Raw genomic sequence first — 23,220 nt, 5'->3', positions numbered from 1 at the left:
ATTCTGAAACCTGGTAAGCTTATAGGAGATATCAAGATGTACAAAAAAGTCTCTTGGTGCAATATCCCAAATCCAACAGGAAGTCAGCCATTTTAATATTAATGTGTAATTTTGGCAACATTTTCCCCTCTTTCCAGGCACCGTTCTTTGACGAACTCCTCCAAGGGATTTCATCATATTGAACCAATCTCCAGTGTGTGGAATCTAAAGACCTTTGTGATGTTAAATTGCGAAGCTTTTTACGTTCAGTGAAACGGGGTGGTTATGGCGGCACTTAGAGTTTGAATCACTCGCCAAAAAGCAGTAATCTGCTGTCACTCAAAAACACAATGTCCAATCTCTCCCAAAGGTCGCAGGTGTGATGAGACTCGAGCTTGGAAATGTTTGTTATGCTATTTGTCAATAATGGTTAGAGCGCCACCTAGTGGCATGACTATAATCCTGGTTGAATAAGATGAAATGTTAGCTGGTGATTAAAAGCATGAAATCCATCAATGTGACATCACATCGGACGTGCCGGTTTGAGGTGTTGGCAGTGGCTCGACGTGCCGGGGGTGCGAGGGCCCTCATAACGCTGCTTGCAGCTTTAATTATTATTATTATTATTATTATTCACCCCAAACAAGGGCCTTTTTGAGGGCCTAAACATGCTCAAAAACTCATGAAATTTTGCACACATGCCAGGTCTGGTGAAAAATTTTGTATTTTAATGGTTTTACATATGAGCACTGGGAAATGGCTCTACAGCGCCACCTATGCCTTGTTAAATGCAGCCCTACGACCACATCGTTTGAGCTACATGTATGAAATTTGGCACACATGTGTATCATGCCAAGACGAACAAAAAAGTCTGTGGGCCCATTGACGCAAACCCAACAGGAAGTCCGCCATTTGGAAGAGAAGGTGACATTTTGGCTCTGATTTTACCGTTTCCATGCCTCGAACTTTAACGAACTCCTCCTTGGGGTTTGATTTCATAACCTTCATATTTGGTCAGTGCCAACTACACCCTTGTGCCATGTTAAATTGCGGAGCTTTTGAGTTTTCACAATACCATGAGGCCGTGGCGCCACGGCGAATTTCGATGACTCGCCATGAAAATCTTATTGCCTCTCATTTTGTCATACATTTTCTGACCTTGACCAAAGTGAACACATATGATAAGGCTCCACCCCTGAACATATTTCAACTGCCATATTTGACACCAGGGACAGCGCCACCTAGTGGGAACAGGAAATGTCATGTTTTACACTTTGGGGTACAGTATTGTGATGGGTGACATCTGCAGCCTCAAATTTCTCCAGGAAAGCCTTAAGGAGTTGGTCTTGGGTTACAGTGAAAACTGTGAGTTTTCGCGAAAGGGTGTGACCCCAGCAGCATGGCGAACTTTGATGTCACGCCATGAAGAAACAAATTAGTATAACTCAATGAAATCCAGTCTGATCAGTACCAGACTTTACAGGCATGATGTCAGACCCGCCCTGAACAGATTGATGTGCCCATTGTCGGAAATACGGACAGCGCCACCTAGTGGCAACAGGAAATGTCATGGCTTTAACTTTGTTGTACTGATTTTCACAGGTTCATCGTGGCCACCTCAAAAGCGGTGAATATCACCATCAGTCCCTCGTGATGCTTCAGTGCAAAAATTGTGACTTTAAACTAAACGGCGCACCCTGGTGGCAACGCGGTTCATCATGAAAGATGAAGTGGCTTTTGAGGGGCTTGGAAAGTTTATAGAGGCTTGAAATTTGGCACACACCTCCAAATGGATGAAGGCATTGTTGTTATGTAACCATTTTCCTTGAATAGCGCAAAATGGCTCCACAGCGCCCCCTACAATATTTCAAAACATCAGCCCCTGCTCTGTGTTTCATCTATGAGTCTGACACTTGGTAAGCTTGTGTAAGATATCAAGATGTACAAAAAAGTCTCTTGGAGCAATATCCCAAATCCAACAGGAAGTCAGCCATTTTAAAGTTAATGTGTAATTTTGGCGACATTTTCCCATCTTTTCAGGCACCGTACTTTGACGAACTCCTCCAAGGGATTTCATCAGATTGGACCGATCTGCAGTTTGTGGAATCTAAAGACCTTTGTGATGTTAAATTGCGAAGCTTTTTACGTCCAGGGAAACGGGGTGGTTATGGCGGCACTTAGAGTTTCAATCACTCGCCAAAAAGCAGTAATCTGCTGTCACTCAAAAACACAATGTCCAATCTCTCCCAAACGTCTCAGGTGTGATGAGACTCGAGCTTGGAAGTGTTTGTTATGCCATTTGTCAGTAATGGTTAGAGCGCCACCTAGTGGGAGGACTATAATGATGATTGAATGAGATGAAATGTTAGCTGGTGGTTAAATGCATGAATTCCATCAATGTGACATCAGATCGGAGGTGCTGGTTGTAGGTGTTGGGCGTGGCTCGACGCGATGGGGTGCGAGGGCCCTCATAACGCTGCTTGCAGCTTTAATTTATTTTGTAGTTGTTTATATTTTATTTGGATTTTTGGATTTTCTTCTGCTATCTCTACCTGAGCTGAGGTAACACACAAATTTTCCTGCCGTCGATCAATAAAGTCTAATCTTCTCATTGAATGCATTTCTGATGGAGATGAGACGTCATGCAGGACAGAGGTGAGGGGCGTGACATCACGGTGCCGTGACAACAACCTGGTGCTTAACATCAACAAAACCAAGGAGCTCATCGTGGGTTACAGGAGAGCAGCAGTAGCAGAGGTGGAGAGTCAGCTGCTTCAGATTCCTAGGCATCAACATCAGCGAGGGTGTCGTGCCATATTAAACCATTATACACCTCATTAGTAAAATAAAAAATGTGTTTAAATTGCATGAATTAATATTTATTAACGTCTCTTTGTGAGTCATACTGTGATAATGACTGCCACAAACAGAGCGTCCTCCTGTAACCATGGTTACGGGAGTTTGTTGCAAGAAGTGTTGTGAATCTCGCTGAGACAGGGAACCACTGAGAGCCTCAGATGAACCAGTCAGTCAGGTCGCTGTCTCCACTTCTCCTCCTCCTCCTTCGTCCCCTTTGTTTTTTAAGTACCTGTTAGGATTCTTTAGCTAGTTAGCATCACATTAGCTAGTTAGCATCACATTAGCAAACTGCTTCGGAGCACAGCTGCCGGAGTCGCGGGTTTTGTTGAATCAGGCGTTGGACCTGCTGGAGGAATGCTCTGCGATGATGGTGGAAAACAGCCGCCATTCAACCCATTTGAGAGCTTCAAAGAACTGGCTGCAGGTATGATTGAAAGTTTGACAACACCGACGTTGATGCGTCTGTGATTTATTAGTGATCGCTCACGTGTGCACGTGCATGTAGGTGAACGCTCGCGGCATGACGTCACACAGCTCAGTTCCTTTCTGCTTTGATGTCACAGTACGTGCCTTTGATCTTGCAGCACGTGACCTCCACTCGAGTCTATAAATAGGGGTGAAACAGCGGGACCTGAATCTTGCATTTTGCATTTTAGTTGTCGTGCGTTAAATGTACAGACCGCGATCTTCCCTTTCTGAAAGCTTTCTGAAAACGGATTTCCAAAGTAATTGTAGCGAAATTAGGTCATTGACAATGTCTTTATTCAATATTAGAATCCCTACCCGCATTACTTCAGAGGCGATTTCACCTGCTATCAGCGGGTGTTTCGATAGGCTCTCTGGATTACAGTGGCGCTTGATAGAAAATGGGATCTGGGACTCTGATGTCCAAGTAGCACTGGCTGATATGATTACTGATGTCATTCAGTCAGTTAGTGCAAGCACCATAAAAACGTTACTTCTAGGAGGTCAGGACCAATTAAATGATGCATCATCCCAGACATACCTTAGGTTAGCCGTGACAAAAATAAGCCCCGTATTGGGAGACTCTCTCTCAACCAGCTTTGCTGCTGCTCTTCATGTCACCCATGAGGAGTGTGAAAGCGCTGTGGCGCTGACACAGATGATTGAGGAGGAGATCTCAAATAAAGTCAACTCGGGTTGGGTTCTAGTCCCAGAAAACCCGGATTCTATTTATGTCACCAGAAAAATAACAAACATAAAAAACCTCAGATGCATGGTTTCTCATGCTTTCTCATGTCTGAAGAAATATAAAGGTAAGCTGAGCGGCCTGTGCATGAGGGGGGCTTTACCCACTTCCTTTAGTTCAAGTGATGAGAGTCTTGAATCCAAGCTCTCTGAGATGGGAACAATTAAAGAAGCTGAGGAGAAAGCTCAAAGGGATGTTGAAAGAATCCTCAACAATCTGAATTATTTACATGATGAAGATCATGCAGATAAAGCTGCAGTTGACATTGTAAATGTGTTAATTGCAAACATTCAGTATCCTGATGCAGAAGATATCACATTAAGTGAGAAGTGTAGCTCACCCAAGCCTGCTTTTGACGTGGACCTGGTGATCAAAAAGGTGAAAGACTTTTTTGCATCATGCGCCCTAATTATAAAACCAGATGAAGTAAAACAACACTTCTTCAGGTTTGCTAAAATAGAATTTGAAAAAATGAACAGTGAGCTGAAAGATCATTTGAAGAAAAGCAAAGGATTTTTGACCTTTCAGAGACAACAGGCAACCTCCCCTGAGAGTGAAAGAGCTGACTCCAGGAAAAGCGAACACATGAATCCCTCAGAAGTTCCCAGAAAATCACCAACCTTAGAAACCACAGTTAAAAGTTCTTCTCCGCTCAACTTCAGTCAATTTATGCCACTTATGAATAGGCTGTTTAGTAAATTATTCTCGGCAGGACACCTTGACCTGACAAGTAAGGAAATCAAGATGTTTTCAATGGTGTTGACAGATAAAGTGTACGACCATGTCGAGTCAACATATCCAGCCCCCACGATGCAAATGGGTAAAAGTCTCTCAGAGTCTGACTTCTCTAAGACTTCACAGGGTAACTGTAATGTACCCTCTGCTCCTGATGTGGCCTATGTGCTCATAGAAGATTCAGTGGAAAGGTTCTTACAAAACCTTCTTTTCTGGTTGGAGAATGAAACTTTAACCCAAACTATTATAAATGACAAAATTTCTGGTGCCGTGGAAGATATAGTAAGAGTGCTGACCCCATCAAAGGAAGAAGTTATGATTGGAGCAGATGCTGGTGAAACAAGCGACAGACTGTTTACATCACAGTCAAGTCCAGTTACTGATCTCACCAATCAGCCAGTTTGTGTGAGTGCAGAAGACCCGGACCTGGTTTCAAATACAAGCAGTGATCAGGCATCAGTCTCTGACACTGACCCCACAGAGGGTCAAAGTCAGCCAGCAACCTCTGAAAACCCAGAGGAAGAGCTGTCAGAAACATCAGTGTCAATTCACGCTAAGCTCATTGCCAATCAATTTAGTACTCTTCTAGCCACAAGAATCGCACAAAATTTGCACAAAAATACCAGAAATCTTCTGGATCCAAAGAAATTAGACTTGGCTATCAACCATCTGACAGATTTGGTACTTTCTGAAGTGAGATGCACAGAAAACCTGGAAATTCTTAAAATTAACAGGGTTGAATTAGTCAAGGCCACAGCTGAAGGTCTTATCAAGGAGTTTGGATCTGCAGACAAGCTCTTCGATGTAATGTTGTCAGAAGATTCATCTTTTGACAACATTATTAGGAAGATCATAAGAAAGAATCTCGGTGGCTTCGTGAATCCTCCAAAGAAATCCAAACTTGCCAGGTTTTTTCAGCAGTGTTAAAAGCTTTGAAGAAGCCGTTCAGCTGCTGCTTTAAAGGCAGTACTGATGACTAAATTGTCATCTTGATTTTTTTCAAATACCTCTTTTAAAATCTTAAAGCAGTCTGGCCTCAGAGTTAACATCTGAGGTATATTTTATTTTAAAACTATTTCATTCGACTTTAATTAGACTGAGAAATATTCTTCATCGTGTCTCCTCGTATTATCGTTACCATCACCCCCCACCGGCCGAGGCAGATGGCCGTCCCTTCTGAGCCTGGTTCTGCCGGAGGTTTCTGCCTGTTACAGGTAGTTTTTCCTCCCCACTGTCGCCAAGTGCTTGCTCATAAGGGATTATTAATATTTGGGGTTTTCTTGCTGCTACTGTAGGGTCTCCATCTTACAGTATAAAGCAACTTGAGGAGACGGTTGTGATTCGATGCTATATTACAAATATTAAATTCAGCTGAATCTTAGAAACATGTAATATAGCATCACATCACCATCAAATCAAGAACTGAAAAATAAAACAAAATAAAAAACCAAACCTACATTGAAAACTGTTTGTGATTTGTCTTGTGCTTTCAAAATATATTGTCAAATATGAAAAGCTGCATTTGTATGCTCTGGTCATTAGTGCTGGTATTTTAATGTAAGCAAACACAAGGAACATACACCGATGTGTAAGTGCTACAGATCAGCGGTCCCCAACCCCCGGGCCTCGGACCAGTACCGGTCCGTGAGTCGTTTGGTACCGGGCCGCGAGAGTAGAGTCTCAGGTGTGAAATGTATGGTTTTCAAGGTTTTTATCGGTTTTCAGCGTTATTTTGTTATCGTTTTGGTCGTTAACTCGGTTTTCCTGGGTCTTTTCACATGTGTTATGAATAAATCTTCTTTTTTTCGGTACCGGTACTAGTTTTATTTTGTTGTATTTATCCGTGACACCTTAAAGGCCGGTCCGTGAAAATATTGTCGGGCATAAACCGGTCCGTGGCGCAAAAAAGGTTGGAGACCGCTGCTACAGATGAAGATGCAAAGAAACCATGAAATAATTAATGAAATAGTGAAGTTTATGAATAAAATAAACAACTGTAGCACCGTCTCAGTCTCGTCGAATCGCCCCTCTGCTTCTTCCATTCTAGCATCAACTCTTCTTAACCCTCGTCTAATATGTGCATATTGTTTGTTGTTGTGTTTCCTAAAGTCACGAAGCTCTTTCGGGATGTTCAGGAGGCTGGGCTCGTCTGCATCCATGCCCTCTGTGGCTAACCTTAGCTCGGGAGAGTAGCTCCTATCCACATGGCTTTTCTCTGTCTGCTCTTCTGTCTGAGTTGTGCCTCTCAAACTTCTTGTGACTATCCCCGTTTCCATATTTAAAAGCAATCTCACCTATTGTCAGAAAGATTACCGTATCTTATTATAAGAGAAATTTCTCCCACTTCCTGGTGTCTGGAGTCTCTAAAGTAAGCAAATGTGGTAAAGGGTGTGGGTGATTCTGGGATTGATGCAGGAGGGCGACAGAAATAAAAAGTAAAATATTAAATTTTTGCTGTTATTGACTTTGCTTTACAATATCAAACACTGAGCCAGATGCACAATAGTCATGTACATCACACGTAAACACATGAATGTAAAAAACACAGAGGTTAGGCCATCAAAGTGTGTGTAAAAGAAGTGTTTATGTCTGTCTTGCAGTTTCTGTTCCTGTCCGAGGTTTGCAGTGGAGAGCTCAGACCACACAGGACCGCCTCACCCTCAGAACATCTCCACCACCCTGTCCACTGTTAAGAGGTCAGACTCTTAATTTGTCTGTTAAACCGATGCGGTTTCTCTTTCAGTCAGACCTCCAGGGCTCAAGCTCTCGCTCCCAGCTAATTGCAGACTCGTATGGCTCTGAATGACTTCTGATCTCCTCTGGGGAAAAAGGGGAGCTTAATTTCTTCTTCTGTCTTTCTCTTTCTAATTGTGCATGTTTATTTAATAATAAACATACAACATACAATAAACAAAGAGGGATCAAATTTAAATCTCACTGACTAGGAAGCACACAGTGTTTGACGTTTTATATTAACTTTAATCTGAAATAATTTTTGCATTTTTTTCAAGTCCCCAGTGTTTCCTGATCCTTGGAGCACTCCTGGTTATCTGCTATGGTGGAGGTGGCCAATGTCTGGAGACAAATCGTTGTTCTGGGGAGCTGCTTTCCTCCAGTTACTTTACATCAGAATAGAAAGCATGAGAACGACCCTGATGGAAAACAGAAACAGCATCCAGGAAGTGAAATAAAGATTAAGCAGCCAAATTCTAGCTCTGGTTCGATGCTTACATTTGGAGGACTCTCGACCACAAACTGAGAGAAACTCTGTGAAGATGCAGAAGCACATCACGTTTTGCAAACAAGCATACTATTTTTATAGTTAACTAAACTTATAGTTTATTAGAGTTGAGTTCCTACTCACAGACAACTGAAACATTCACATTTGGAAAGCTGACTGAATACATTTTTATTTGATTAATCTAAAGTTGTTCTTCTGTGTCTGAAAACACCCACTCCCACTTACTCAACCTGTGTTGTCGTCTGCTGCTGCTGTGGCCTACAGTAGCAGAAGACAACACTGCAACTGTAACGAAACTGATTACAGCATTATTTTTAAAACCTTCAGTGAATTCAACGTTCTTCAAGATTTTTCAAGCATCCACAGAAACTTTGATCGTGTGCTAAAAATGCTAGTAAAGCTGACATCCATCACGAACAACCCACATCATCCTCTGCATGAGTCTGTGAGCTGAGCAGATCCTTGTCAGAGACCAAAACAGCCTCACTGCAGGAAGGAGCGCTTTCACAGATCATTGATCCCAACAGCAGTTAGACTCTATAACTCCTCAATCACGCTGTCATGAGTCACTGGACATTTACCTGGTGTGCAGGTATATGTGTATGTATATGTATACATGTGTATATTTAGTGTGTAGATGTGTGTGCAAGTACATGTCTATACTTATAGATACTTTTAGATATCTATTGCTTAAATAGTAATAGTAATGTAAGAATAATTAAATGTATTTCTTGCATTTCCACAACACTCTATCCATAGTCACATACTGTGTATGCTACTGTTGTATATAGTGTATTATCTTATTTATTTTGTAGTTGTTTATATTTTATTTGGATTTTTGGATTTTCTTCTGCTATCTCTACCTGAGCTGAGGTAACACACAAATTTTCCTGCCGTCGATCAATAAAGTCTAATCTTCTCATTGAATGCATTTCTGATGGAGATGAGACGTCATGCAGGACAGAGGTGAGGGGCGTGACATCACGGTGCCGTGACAACAACCTGGTGCTTAACATCAACAAAACCAAGGAGCTCATCGTGGGTTACAGGAGAGCAGCAGTAGCAGAGGTGGAGAGTCAGCTGCTTCAGATTCCTAGGCATCAACATCAGCGAGGGTGTCGTGCCATATTAAACCATTATACACCTCATTAGTAAAATAAAAAATGTGTTTAAATTGCATGAATTAATATTTATTAACGTCTCTTTGTGAGTCATACTGTGATAATGACTGCCACAAACAGAGCGTCCTCCTGTAACCATGGTTACGGGAGTTTGTTGCAAGAAGTGTTGTGAATCTCGCTGAGACAGGGAACCACTGAGAGCCTCAGATGAACCAGTCAGTCAGGTCGCTGTCTCCACTTCTCCTCCTCCTCCTTCGTCCCCTTTGTTTTTTAAGTACCTGTTAGGATTCTTTAGCTAGTTAGCATCACATTAGCTAGTTAGCATCACATTAGCAAACTGCTTCGGAGCACAGCTGCCGGAGTCGCGGGTTTTGTTGAATCAGGCGTTGGACCTGCTGGAGGAATGCTCTGCGATGATGGTGGAAAACAGCCGCCATTCAACCCATTTGAGAGCTTCAAAGAACTGGCTGCAGGTATGATTGAAAGTTTGACAACACCGACGTTGATGCGTCTGTGATTTATTAGTGATCGCTCACGTGTGCACGTGCATGTAGGTGAACGCTCGCGGCATGACGTCACACAGCTCAGTTCCTTTCTGCTTTGATGTCACAGTACGTGCCTTTGATCTTGCAGCACGTGACCTCCACTCGAGTCTATAAATAGGGGTGAAACAGCGGGACCTGAATCTTGCATTTTGCATTTTAGTTGTCGTGCGTTAAATGTACAGACCGCGATCTTCCCTTTCTGAAAGCTTTCTGAAAACGGATTTCCAAAGTAATTGTAGCGAAATTAGGTCATTGACAATGTCTTTATTCAATATTAGAATCCCTACCCGCATTACTTCAGAGGCGATTTCACCTGCTATCAGCGGGTGTTTCGATAGGCTCTCTGGATTACAGTGGCGCTTGATAGAAAATGGGATCTGGGACTCTGATGTCCAAGTAGCACTGGCTGATATGATTACTGATGTCATTCAGTCAGTTAGTGCAAGCACCATAAAAACGTTACTTCTAGGAGGTCAGGACCAATTAAATGATGCATCATCCCAGACATACCTTAGGTTAGCCGTGACAAAAATAAGCCCCGTATTGGGAGACTCTCTCTCAACCAGCTTTGCTGCTGCTCTTCATGTCACCCATGAGGAGTGTGAAAGCGCTGTGGCGCTGACACAGATGATTGAGGAGGAGATCTCAAATAAAGTCAACTCGGGTTGGGTTCTAGTCCCAGAAAACCCGGATTCTATTTATGTCACCAGAAAAATAACAAACATAAAAAACCTCAGATGCATGGTTTCTCATGCTTTCTCATGTCTGAAGAAATATAAAGGTAAGCTGAGCGGCCTGTGCATGAGGGGGGCTTTACCCACTTCCTTTAGTTCAAGTGATGAGAGTCTTGAATCCAAGCTCTCTGAGATGGGAACAATTAAAGAAGCTGAGGAGAAAGCTCAAAGGGATGTTGAAAGAATCCTCAACAATCTGAATTATTTACATGATGAAGATCATGCAGATAAAGCTGCAGTTGACATTGTAAATGTGTTAATTGCAAACATTCAGTATCCTGATGCAGAAGATATCACATTAAGTGAGAAGTGTAGCTCACCCAAGCCTGCTTTTGACGTGGACCTGGTGATCAAAAAGGTGAAAGACTTTTTTGCATCATGCGCCCTAATTATAAAACCAGATGAAGTAAAACAACACTTCTTCAGGTTTGCTAAAATAGAATTTGAAAAAATGAACAGTGAGCTGAAAGATCATTTGAAGAAAAGCAAAGGATTTTTGACCTTTCAGAGACAACAGGCAACCTCCCCTGAGAGTGAAAGAGCTGACTCCAGGAAAAGCGAACACATGAATCCCTCAGAAGTTCCCAGAAAATCACCAACCTTAGAAACCACAGTTAAAAGTTCTTCTCCGCTCAACTTCAGTCAATTTATGCCACTTATGAATAGGCTGTTTAGTAAATTATTCTCGGCAGGACACCTTGACCTGACAAGTAAGGAAATCAAGATGTTTTCAATGGTGTTGACAGATAAAGTGTACGACCATGTCGAGTCAACATATCCAGCCCCCACGATGCAAATGGGTAAAAGTCTCTCAGAGTCTGACTTCTCTAAGACTTCACAGGGTAACTGTAATGTACCCTCTGCTCCTGATGTGGCCTATGTGCTCATAGAAGATTCAGTGGAAAGGTTCTTACAAAACCTTCTTTTCTGGTTGGAGAATGAAACTTTAACCCAAACTATTATAAATGACAAAATTTCTGGTGCCGTGGAAGATATAGTAAGAGTGCTGACCCCATCAAAGGAAGAAGTTATGATTGGAGCAGATGCTGGTGAAACAAGCGACAGACTGTTTACATCACAGTCAAGTCCAGTTACTGATCTCACCAATCAGCCAGTTTGTGTGAGTGCAGAAGACCCGGACCTGGTTTCAAATACAAGCAGTGATCAGGCATCAGTCTCTGACACTGACCCCACAGAGGGTCAAAGTCAGCCAGCAACCTCTGAAAACCCAGAGGAAGAGCTGTCAGAAACATCAGTGTCAATTCACGCTAAGCTCATTGCCAATCAATTTAGTACTCTTCTAGCCACAAGAATCGCACAAAATTTGCACAAAAATACCAGAAATCTTCTGGATCCAAAGAAATTAGACTTGGCTATCAACCATCTGACAGATTTGGTACTTTCTGAAGTGAGATGCACAGAAAACCTGGAAATTCTTAAAATTAACAGGGTTGAATTAGTCAAGGCCACAGCTGAAGGTCTTATCAAGGAGTTTGGATCTGCAGACAAGCTCTTCGATGTAATGTTGTCAGAAGATTCATCTTTTGACAACATTATTAGGAAGATCATAAGAAAGAATCTCGGTGGCTTCGTGAATCCTCCAAAGAAATCCAAACTTGCCAGGTTTTTTCAGCAGTGTTAAAAGCTTTGAAGAAGCCGTTCAGCTGCTGCTTTAAAGGCAGTACTGATGACTAAATTGTCATCTTGATTTTTTTCAAATACCTCTTTTAAAATCTTAAAGCAGTCTGGCCTCAGAGTTAACATCTGAGGTATATTTTATTTTAAAACTATTTCATTCGACTTTAATTAGACTGAGAAATATTCTTCATCGTGTCTCCTCGTATTATCGTTACCATCACCCCCCACCGGCCGAGGCAGATGGCCGTCCCTTCTGAGCCTGGTTCTGCCGGAGGTTTCTGCCTGTTACAGGTAGTTTTTCCTCCCCACTGTCGCCAAGTGCTTGCTCATAAGGGATTATTAATATTTGGGGTTTTCTTGCTGCTACTGTAGGGTCTCCATCTTACAGTATAAAGCAACTTGAGGAGACGGTTGTGATTCGATGCTATATTACAAATATTAAATTCAGCTGAATCTTAGAAACATGTAATATAGCATCACATCACCATCAAATCAAGAACTGAAAAATAAAACAAAATAAAAAACCAAACCTACATTGAAAACTGTTTGTGATTTGTCTTGTGCTTTCAAAATATATTGTCAAATATGAAAAGCTGCATTTGTATGCTCTGGTCATTAGTGCTGGTATTTTAATGTAAGCAAACACAAGGAACATACACCGATGTGTAAGTGCTACAGATCAGCGGTCCCCAACCCCCGGGCCTCGGACCAGTACCGGTCCGTGAGTCGTTTGGTACCGGGCCGCGAGAGTAGAGTCTCAGGTGTGAAATGTATGGTTTTCAAGGTTTTTATCGGTTTTCAGCGTTATTTTGTTATCGTTTTGGTCGTTAACTCGGTTTTCCTGGGTCTTTTCACATGTGTTATGAATAAATCTTCTTTTTTTCGGTACCGGTACTAGTTTTATTTTGTTGTATTTATCCGTGACACCTTAAAGGCCGGTCCGTGAAAATATTGTCGGGCATAAACCGGTCCGTGGCGCAAAAAAGGTTGGAGACCGCTGCTACAGATGAAGATGCAAAGAAACCATGAAATAATTAATGAAATAGTGAAGTTTATGAATAAAATAAACAACTGTAGCACCGTCTCAGTCTCGTCGAATCGCCCCTCTGCTTCTTCCATTCTAGCATCAACTCTTCTTAACCCTCGTCTAATATGTGCATATTGTTTGTTGTTGTGTTTCCTAAAGTCACGAAGCTCTTTCGGGATGTTCAGGAGGCTGGGCTCGTCTGCATCCATGCCCTCTGTGGCTAACCTTAGCTCGGGAGAGTAGCTCCTATCCACATGGCTTTTCTCTGTCTGCTCTTCTGTCTGAGTTGTGCCTCTCAAACTTCTTGTGACTATCCCCGTTTCCATATTTAAAAGCAATCTCACCTATTGTCAGAAAGATTACCGTATCTTATTATAAGAGAAATTTCTCCCACTTCCTGGTGTCTGGAGTCTCTAAAGTAAGCAAATGTGGTAAAGGGTGTGGGTGATTCTGGGATTGATGCAGGAGGGCGACAGAAATAAAAAGTAAAATATTAAATTTTTGCTGTTATTGACTTTGCTTTACAATATCAAACACTGAGCCAGATGCACAATAGTCATGTACATCACACGTAAACACATGAATGTAAAAAACACAGAGGTTAGGCCATCAAAGTGTGTGTAAAAGAAGTGTTTATGTCTGTCTTGCAGTTTCTGTTCCTGTCCGAGGTTTGCAGTGGAGAGCTCAGACCACACAGGACCGCCTCACCCTCAGAACATCTCCACCACCCTGTCCACTGTTAAGAGGTCAGACTCTTAATTTGTCTGTTAAACCGATGCGGTTTCTCTTTCAGTCAGACCTCCAGGGCTCAAGCTCTCGCTCCCAGCTAATTGCAGACTCGTATGGCTCTGAATGACTTCTGATCTCCTCTGGGGAAAAAGGGGAGCTTAATTTCTTCTTCTGTCTTTCTCTTTCTAATTGTGCATGTTTATTTAATAATAAACATACAACATACAATAAACAAAGAGGGATCAAATTTAAATCTCACTGACTAGGAAGCACACAGTGTTTGACGTTTTATATTAACTTTAATCTGAAATAATTTTTGCATTTTTTTCAAGTCCCCAGTGTTTCCTGATCCTTGGAGCACTCCTGGTTATCTGCTATGGTGGAGGTGGCCAATGTCTGGAGACAAATCGTTGTTCTGGGGAGCTGCTTTCCTCCAGTTACTTTACATCAGAATAGAAAGCATGAGAACGACCCTGATGGAAAACAGAAACAGCATCCAGGAAGTGAAATAAAGATTAAGCAGCCAAATTCTAGCTCTGGTTCGATGCTTACATTTGGAGGACTCTCGACCACAAACTGAGAGAAACTCTGTGAAGATGCAGAAGCACATCACGTTTTGCAAACAAGCATACTATTTTTATAGTTAACTAAACTTATAGTTTATTAGAGTTGAGTTCCTACTCACAGACAACTGAAACATTCACATTTGGAAAGCTGACTGAATACATTTTTATTTGATTAATCTAAAGTTGTTCTTCTGTGTCTGAAAACACCCACTCCCACTTACTCAACCTGTGTTGTCGTCTGCTGCTGCTGTGGCCTACAGTAGCAGAAGACAACACTGCAACTGTAACGAAACTGATTACAGCATTATTTTTAAAACCTTCAGTGAATTCAACGTTCTTCAAGATTTTTCAAGCATCCACAGAAACTTTGATCGTGTGCTAAAAATGCTAGTAAAGCTGACATCCATCACGAACAACCCACATCATCCTCTGCATGAGTCTGTGAGCTGAGCAGATCCTTGTCAGAGACCAAAACAGCCTCACTGCAGGAAGGAGCGCTTTCACAGATCATTGATCCCAACAGCAGTTAGACTCTATAACTCCTCAATCACGCTGTCATGAGTCACTGGACATTTACCTGGTGTGCAGGTATATGTGTATGTATATGTATACATGTGTATATTTAGTGTGTAGATGTGTGTGCAAGTACATGTCTATACTTATAGATACTTTTAGATATCTATTGCTTAAATAGTAATAGTAATGTAAGAATAATTAAATGTATTTCTTGCATTTCCACAACACTCTATCCATAGTCACATACTGTGTATGCTACTGTTGTATATAGTGTATTATCTTATTTATTTTGTAGTTGTTTATATTTTATTTGGATTTTTGGATTTTCTTCTGCTATCTCTACCTGAGCTGAGGTAACACACAAATTTTCCTGCCGTCGATCAATAAAGTCTAATCTTCTCATTGAATGCATTTCTGATGGAGATGAGACGTCATGCAGGACAGAGGTGAGGGGCGTGACATCACGGTGCCGTGACAACAACCTGGTGCTTAACATCAACAAAACCAAGGAGCTCATCGTGGGTTACAGGAGAGCAGCAGTAGCAGAGGTGGAGAGTCAGCTGCTTCAGATTCCTAGGCATCAACATCAGCGAGGGTGTCGTGCCATATTAAACCATTATACACCTCATTAGTAAAATAAAAAATGTGTTTAAATTGCATGAATTAATATTTATTAACGTCTCTTTGTGAGTCATACTGTGATAATGACTGCCACAAACAGAGCGTCCTCCTGTAACCATGGTTACGGGAGTTTGTTGCAAGAAGTGTTGTGAATCTCGCTGAGACAGGGAACCACTGAGAGCCTCAGATGAACCAGTCAGTCAGGTCGCTGTCTCCACTTCTCCTCCTCCTCCTTCGTCCCCTTTGTTTTTTAAGTACCTGTTAGGATTCTTTAGCTAGTTAGCATCACATTAGCTAGTTAGCATCACATTAGCAAACTGCTTCGGAGCACAGCTGCCGGAGTCGCGGGTTTTGTTGAATCAGGCGTTGGACCTGCTGGAGGAATGCTCTGCGATGATGGTGGAAAACAGCCGCCATTCAACCCATTTGAGAGCTTCAAAGAACTGGCTGCAGGTATGATTGAAAGTTTGACAACACCGACGTTGATGCGTCTGTGATTTATTAGTGATCGCTCACGTGTGCACGTGCATGTAGGTGAACGCTCGCGGCATGACGTCACACAGCTCAGTTCCTTTCTGCTTTGATGTCACAGTACGTGCCTTTGATCTTGCAGCACGTGACCTCCACTCGAGTCTATAAATAGGGGTGAAACAGCGGGACCTGAATCTTGCATTTTGCATTTTAGTTGTCGTGCGTTAAATGTACAGACCGCGATCTTCCCTTTCTGAAAGCTTTCTGAAAACGGATTTCCAAAGTAATTGTAGCGAAATTAGGTCATTGACAATGTCTTTATTCAATATTAGAATCCCTACCCGCATTAATTCAGAGCCTTTTTCACCTGCTATCAGCGGGTGTTTCGATAGGCTCTCTGGATTACAGTGGCGCTTGATAGAAAATGGGATCTGGGACTCTGATGTCCAAGTAGCACTGGCTGATATGATTACTGATGTCATTCAGTCAGTTAGTGCAAGCACCATAAAAACGTTACTTCTAGGAGGTCAGGACCAATTAAATGATGCATCATCCCAGACATACCTTAGGTTAGCCGTGACAAAAATAAGCCCCGTATTGGGAGACTCTCTCTCAACCAGCTTTGCTGCTGCTCTTCATGTCACCCATGAGGAGTGTGAAAGCGCTGTGGCGCTGACACAGATGATTGAGGAGGAGATCTCAAATAAAGTCAACTCGGGTTGGGTTCTAGTCCCAGAAAACCCGGATTCTATTTATGTCACCAGAAAAATAACAAACATAAAAAACCTCAGATGCATGGTTTCTCATGCTTTCTCATGTCTGAAGAAATATAAAGGTAAGCTGAGCGGCCTGTGCATGAGGGGGGCTTTACCCACTTCCTTTAGTTCAAGTGATGAGAGTCTTGAATCCAAGCTCTCTGAGATGGGAACAATTAAAGAAGCTGAGGAGAAAGCTCAAAGGGATGTTGAAAGAATCCTCAACAATCTGAATTATTTACATGATGAAGATCATGCAGATAAAGCTGCAGTTGACATTGTAAATGTGTTAATTGCAAACATTCAGTATCCTGATGCAGAAGATATCACATTAAGTGAGAAGTGTAGCTCACCCAAGCCTGCTTTTGACGTGGACCTGGTGATCAAAAAGGTGAAAGACTTTTTTGCATCATGCGCCCTAATTATAAAACCAGATGAAGTAAAACAACACTTCTTCAGGTTTGCTAAAATAGAATTTGAAAAAATGAACAGTGAGCTGAAAGATCATTTGAAGAAAAGCAAAGGATTTTTGACCTTTCAGAGACAACAGGCAACCTCCCCTGAGAGTGAAAGAGCTGACTCCAGGAAAAGCGAACACATGAATCCCTCAGAAGTTCCCAGAAAATCACCAACCTTAGAAACCACAGTTAAAAGTTCTTCTCCGCTCAACTTCAGTCAATTTATGCCACTTATGAATAGGCTGTTTAGTAAATTATTCTCGGCAGGACACCTTGACCTGACAAGTAAGGAAATCAAGATGTTTTCAATGGTGTTGACAGATAAAGTGTACGACCATGTCGAGTCAACATATCCAGCCCCCACGATGCAAATGGGTAAAAGTCTCTCAGAGTCTGACTTCTCTAAGACTTCACAGGGTAACTGTAATGTACCCTCTGCTCCTGATGTGGCCTATGTGCTCATAGAAGATTCAGTGGAAAGGTTCTTACAAAACCTTCTTTTCTGGTTGGAGAATGAAACTTTAACCCAAACTATTATAAATGACAAAATTTCTGGTGCCGTGGAAGATATAGTAAGAGTGCTGACCCCATCAAAGGAAGAAGTTATGATTGGAGCAGATGCTGGTGAAACAAGCGACAGACTGTTTACATCACAGTCAAGTCCAGTTACTGATCTCACCAATCAGCCAGTTTGTGTGAGTGCAGAAGACCCGGACCTGGTTTCAAATACAAGCAGTGATCAGGCATCAGTCTCTGACACTGACCCCACAGAGGGTCAAAGTCAGCCAGCAACCTCTGAAAACCCAGAGGAAGAGCTGTCAGAAACATCAGTGTCAATTCACGCTAAGCTCATTGCCAATCAATTTAGTACTCTTCTAGCCACAAGAATCGCACAAAATTTGCACAAAAATACCAGAAATCTTCTGGATCCAAAGAAATTAGACTTGGCTATCAACCATCTGACAGATTTGGTACTTTCTGAAGTGAGATGCACAGAAAACCTGGAAATTCTTAAAATTAACAGGGTTGAATTAGTCAAGGCCACAGCTGAAGGTCTTATCAAGGAGTTTGGATCTGCAGACAAGCTCTTCGATGTAATGTTGTCAGAAGATTCATCTTTTGACAACATTATTAGGAAGATCATAAGAAAGAATCTCGGTGGCTTCGTGAATCCTCCAAAGAAATCCAAACTTGCCAGGTTTTTTCAGCAGTGTTAAAAGCTTTGAAGAAGCCGTTCAGCTGCTGCTTTAAAGGCAGTACTGATGACTAAATTGTCATCTTGATTTTTTTCAAATACCTCTTTTAAAATCTTAAAGCAGTCTGGCCTCAGAGTTAACATCTGAGGTATATTTTATTTTAAAACTATTTCATTCGACTTTAATTAGACTGAGAAATATTCTTCATCGTGTCTCCTCGTATTATCGTTACCATCACCCCCCACCGGCCGAGGCAGATGGCCGTCCCTTCTGAGCCTGGTTCTGCCGGAGGTTTCTGCCTGTTACAGGTAGTTTTTCCTCCCCACTGTCGCCAAGTGCTTGCTCATAAGGGATTATTAATATTTGGGGTTTTCTTGCTGCTACTGTAGGGTCTCCATCTTACAGTATAAAGCAACTTGAGGAGACGGTTGTGATTCGATGCTATATTACAAATATTAAATTCAGCTGAATCTTAAAAACATGTAATATAGCATCACATCACCATCAAATCAAGAACTGAAAAATAAAACAAAATAAAAAACCAAACCTACATTGAAAACTGTTTGTGATTTGTCTTGTGCTTTCAAAATATATTGTCAAATATGAAAAGCTGCATTTGTATGCTCTGGTCATTAGTGCTGGTATTTTAATGTAAGCAAACACAAGGAACATACACCGATGTGTAAGTGCTACAGATCAGCGGTCCCCAACCCCCGGGCCTCGGACCAGTACCGGTCCGTGAGTCGTTTGGTACCGGGCCGCGAGAGTAGAGTCTCAGGTGTGAAATGTATGGTTTTCAAGGTTTTTATCGGTTTTCAGCGTTATTTTGTTATCGTTTTGGTCGTTAACTCGGTTTTCCTGGGTCTTTTCACATGTGTTATGAATAAATCTTCTTTTTTTCGGTACCGGTACTAGTTTTATTTTGTTGTATTTATCCGTGACACCTTAAAGGCCGGTCCGTGAAAATATTGTCGGGCATAAACCGGTCCGTGGCGCAAAAAAGGTTGGAGACCGCTGCTACAGATGAAGATGCAAAGAAACCATGAAATAATTAATGAAATAGTGAAGTTTATGAATAAAATAAACAACTGTAGCACCGTCTCAGTCTCGTCGAATCGCCCCTCTGCTTCTTCCATTCTAGCATCAACTCTTCTTAACCCTCGTCTAATATGTGCATATTGTTTGTTGTTGTGTTTCCTAAAGTCACGAAGCTCTTTCGGGATGTTCAGGAGGCTGGGCTCGTCTGCATCCATGCCCTCTGTGGCTAACCTTAGCTCGGGAGAGTAGCTCCTATCCACATGGCTTTTCTCTGTCTGCTCTTCTGTCTGAGTTGTGCCTCTCAAACTTCTTGTGACTATCCCCGTTTCCATATTTAAAAGCAATCTCACCTATTGTCAGAAAGATTACCGTATCTTATTATAAGAGAAATTTCTCCCACTTCCTGGTGTCTGGAGTCTCTAAAGTAAGCAAATGTGGTAAAGGGTGTGGGTGATTCTGGGATTGATGCAGGAGGGCGACAGAAATAAAAAGTAAAATATTAAATTTTTGCTGTTATTGACTTTGCTTTACAATATCAAACACTGAGCCAGATGCACAATAGTCATGTACATCACACGTAAACACATGAATGTAAAAAACACAGAGGTTAGGCCATCAAAGTGTGTGTAAAAGAAGTGTTTATGTCTGTCTTGCAGTTTCTGTTCCTGTCCGAGGTTTGCAGTGGAGAGCTCAGACCACACAGGACCGCCTCACCCTCAGAACATCTCCACCACCCTGTCCACTGTTAAGAGGTCAGACTCTTAATTTGTCTGTTAAACCGATGCGGTTTCTCTTTCAGTCAGACCTCCAGGGCTCAAGCTCTCGCTCCCAGCTAATTGCAGACTCGTATGGCTCTGAATGACTTCTGATCTCCTCTGGGGAAAAAGGGGAGCTTAATTTCTTCTTCTGTCTTTCTCTTTCTAATTGTGCATGTTTATTTAATAATAAACATACAACATACAATAAACAAAGAGGGATCAAATTTAAATCTCACTGACTAGGAAGCACACAGTGTTTGACGTTTTATATTAACTTTAATCTGAAATAATTTTTGCATTTTTTTCAAGTCCCCAGTGTTTCCTGATCCTTGGAGCACTCCTGGTTATCTGCTATGGTGGAGGTGGCCAATGTCTGGAGACAAATCGTTGTTCTGGGGAGCTGCTTTCCTCCAGTTACTTTACATCAGAATAGAAAGCATGAGAACGACCCTGATGGAAAACAGAAACAGCATCCAGGAAGTGAAATAAAGATTAAGCAGCCAAATTCTAGCTCTGGTTCGATGCTTACATTTGGAGGACTCTCGACCACAAACTGAGAGAAACTCTGTGAAGATGCAGAAGCACATCACGTTTTGCAAACAAGCATACTATTTTTATAGTTAACTAAACTTATAGTTTATTAGAGTTGAGTTCCTACTCACAGACAACTGAAACATTCACATTTGGAAAGCTGACTGAATACATTTTTATTTGATTAATCTAAAGTTGTTCTTCTGTGTCTGAAAACACCCACTCCCACTTACTCAACCTGTGTTGTCGTCTGCTGCTGCTGTGGCCTACAGTAGCAGAAGACAACACTGCAACTGTAACGAAACTGATTACAGCATTATTTTTAAAACCTTCAGTGAATTCAACGTTCTTCAAGATTTTTCAAGCATCCACAGAAACTTTGATCGTGTGCTAAAAATGCTAGTAAAGCTGACATCCATCACGAACAACCCACATCATCCTCTGCATGAGTCTGTGAGCTGAGCAGATCCTTGTCAGAGACCAAAACAGCCTCACTGCAGGAAGGAGCGCTTTCACAGATCATTGATCCCAACAGCAGTTAGACTCTATAACTCCTCAATCACGCTGTCATGAGTCACTGGACATTTACCTGGTGTGCAGGTATATGTGTATGTATATGTATACATGTGTATATTTAGTGTGTAGATGTGTGTGCAAGTACATGTCTATACTTATAGATACTTTTAGATATCTATTGCTTAAATAGTAATAGTAATGTAAGAATAATTAAATGTATTTCTTGCATTTCCACAACACTCTATCCATAGTCACATACTGTGTATGCTACTGTTGTATATAGTGTATTATCTTATTTATTTTGTAGTTGTTTATATTTTATTTGGATTTTTGGATTTTCTTCTGCTATCTCTACCTGAGCTGAGGTAACACACAAATTTTCCTGCCGTCGATCAATAAAGTCTAATCTTCTCATTGAATGCATTTCTGATGGAGATGAGACGTCATGCAGGACAGAGGTGAGGGGCGTGACATCACGGTGCCGTGACAACAACCTGGTGCTTAACATCAACAAAACCAAGGAGCTCATCGTGGGTTACAGGAGAGCAGCAGTAGCAGAGGTGGAGAGTCAGCTGCTTCAGATTCCTAGGCATCAACATCAGCGAGGGTGTCGTGCCATATTAAACCATTATACACCTCATTAGTAAAATAAAAAATGTGTTTAAATTGCATGAATTAATATTTATTAACGTCTCTTTGTGAGTCATACTGTGATAATGACTGCCACAAACAGAGCGTCCTCCTGTAACCATGGTTACGGGAGTTTGTTGCAAGAAGTGTTGTGAATCTCGCTGAGACAGGGAACCACTGAGAGCCTCAGATGAACCAGTCAGTCAGGTCGCTGTCTCCACTTCTCCTCCTCCTCCTTCGTCCCCTTTGTTTTTTAAGTACCTGTTAGGATTCTTTAGCTAGTTAGCATCACATTAGCTAGTTAGCATCACATTAGCAAACTGCTTCGGAGCACAGCTGCCGGAGTCGCGGGTTTTGTTGAATCAGGCGTTGGACCTGCTGGAGGAATGCTCTGCGATGATGGTGGAAAACAGCCGCCATTCAACCCATTTGAGAGCTTCAAAGAACTGGCTGCAGGTATGATTGAAAGTTTGACAACACCGACGTTGATGCGTCTGTGATTTATTAGTGATCGCTCACGTGTGCACGTGCATGTAGGTGAACGCTCGCGGCATGACGTCACACAGCTCAGTTCCTTTCTGCTTTGATGTCACAGTACGTGCCTTTGATCTTGCAGCACGTGACCTCCACTCGAGTCTATAAATAGGGGTGAAACAGCGGGACCTGAATCTTGCATTTTGCATTTTAGTTGTCGTGCGTTAAATGTACAGACCGCGATCTTCCCTTTCTGAAAGCTTTCTGAAAACGGATTTCCAAAGTAATTGTAGCGAAATTAGGTCATTGACAATGTCTTTATTCAATATTAGAATCCCTACCCGCATTAATTCAGAGCCTTTTTCACCTGCTATCAGCGGGTGTTTCGATAGGCTCTCTGGATTACAGTGGCGCTTGATAGAAAATGGGATCTGGGACTCTGATGTCCAAGTAGCACTGGCTGATATGATTACTGATGTCATTCAGTCAGTTAGTGCAAGCACCATAAAAACGTTACTTCTAGGAGGTCAGGACCAATTAAATGATGCATCATCCCAGACATACCTTAGGTTAGCCGTGACAAAAATAAGCCCCGTATTGGGAGACTCTCTCTCAACCAGCTTTGCTGCTGCTCTTCATGTCACCCATGAGGAGTGTGAAAGCGCTGTGGCGCTGACACAGATGATTGAGGAGGAGATCTCAAATAAAGTCAACTCGGGTTGGGTTCTAGTCCCAGAAAACCCGGATTCTATTTATGTCACCAGAAAAATAACAAACATAAAAAACCTCAGATGCATGGTTTCTCATGCTTTCTCATGTCTGAAGAAATATAAAGGTAAGCTGAGCGGCCTGTGCATGAGGGGGGCTTTACC

General features: G+C 41.9%; 3 long non-coding RNA genes across 3 annotated transcripts; all 3 read left to right on the top strand.

The window, feature by feature from the left end:
• The first annotated feature begins 2,479 nt into the window (after nt 1-2,479).
• LOC143420397 (uncharacterized) lies at nt 2,480-8,892 on the top strand. Its single transcript, XR_013100207.1, has 3 exons — nt 2,480-3,262; nt 7,384-7,479; nt 7,795-8,892. It is a non-coding gene; the product is annotated as an uncharacterized LOC143420397 (long non-coding RNA).
• Nucleotides 8,893-8,935: 43 nt separating this feature from the next.
• Nucleotides 8,936-15,248, top strand: LOC143420398 (uncharacterized). The gene is made up of 3 exons (XR_013100208.1): nt 8,936-9,618; nt 13,740-13,835; nt 14,151-15,248. It is a non-coding gene; the product is annotated as an uncharacterized LOC143420398 (long non-coding RNA).
• A 43-nt stretch (nt 15,249-15,291) lies between these two features.
• On the top strand, nt 15,292-21,604 carry LOC143420395 (uncharacterized). Its single transcript, XR_013100206.1, has 3 exons — nt 15,292-15,974; nt 20,096-20,191; nt 20,507-21,604. It is a non-coding gene; the product is annotated as an uncharacterized LOC143420395 (long non-coding RNA).
• The last annotated feature ends 1,616 nt before the right edge of the window (nt 21,605-23,220 follow it).

Source organism: Maylandia zebra, linkage group LG9, assembly GCF_041146795.1.
Source record: "Maylandia zebra isolate NMK-2024a linkage group LG9, Mzebra_GT3a, whole genome shotgun sequence".
Taxonomy (NCBI): domain Eukaryota; kingdom Metazoa; phylum Chordata; class Actinopteri; order Cichliformes; family Cichlidae; genus Maylandia; species Maylandia zebra.
Note: the sequence above shows the minus strand (reverse complement) of the source record. Positions and strands in the feature narration are given on the sequence as shown.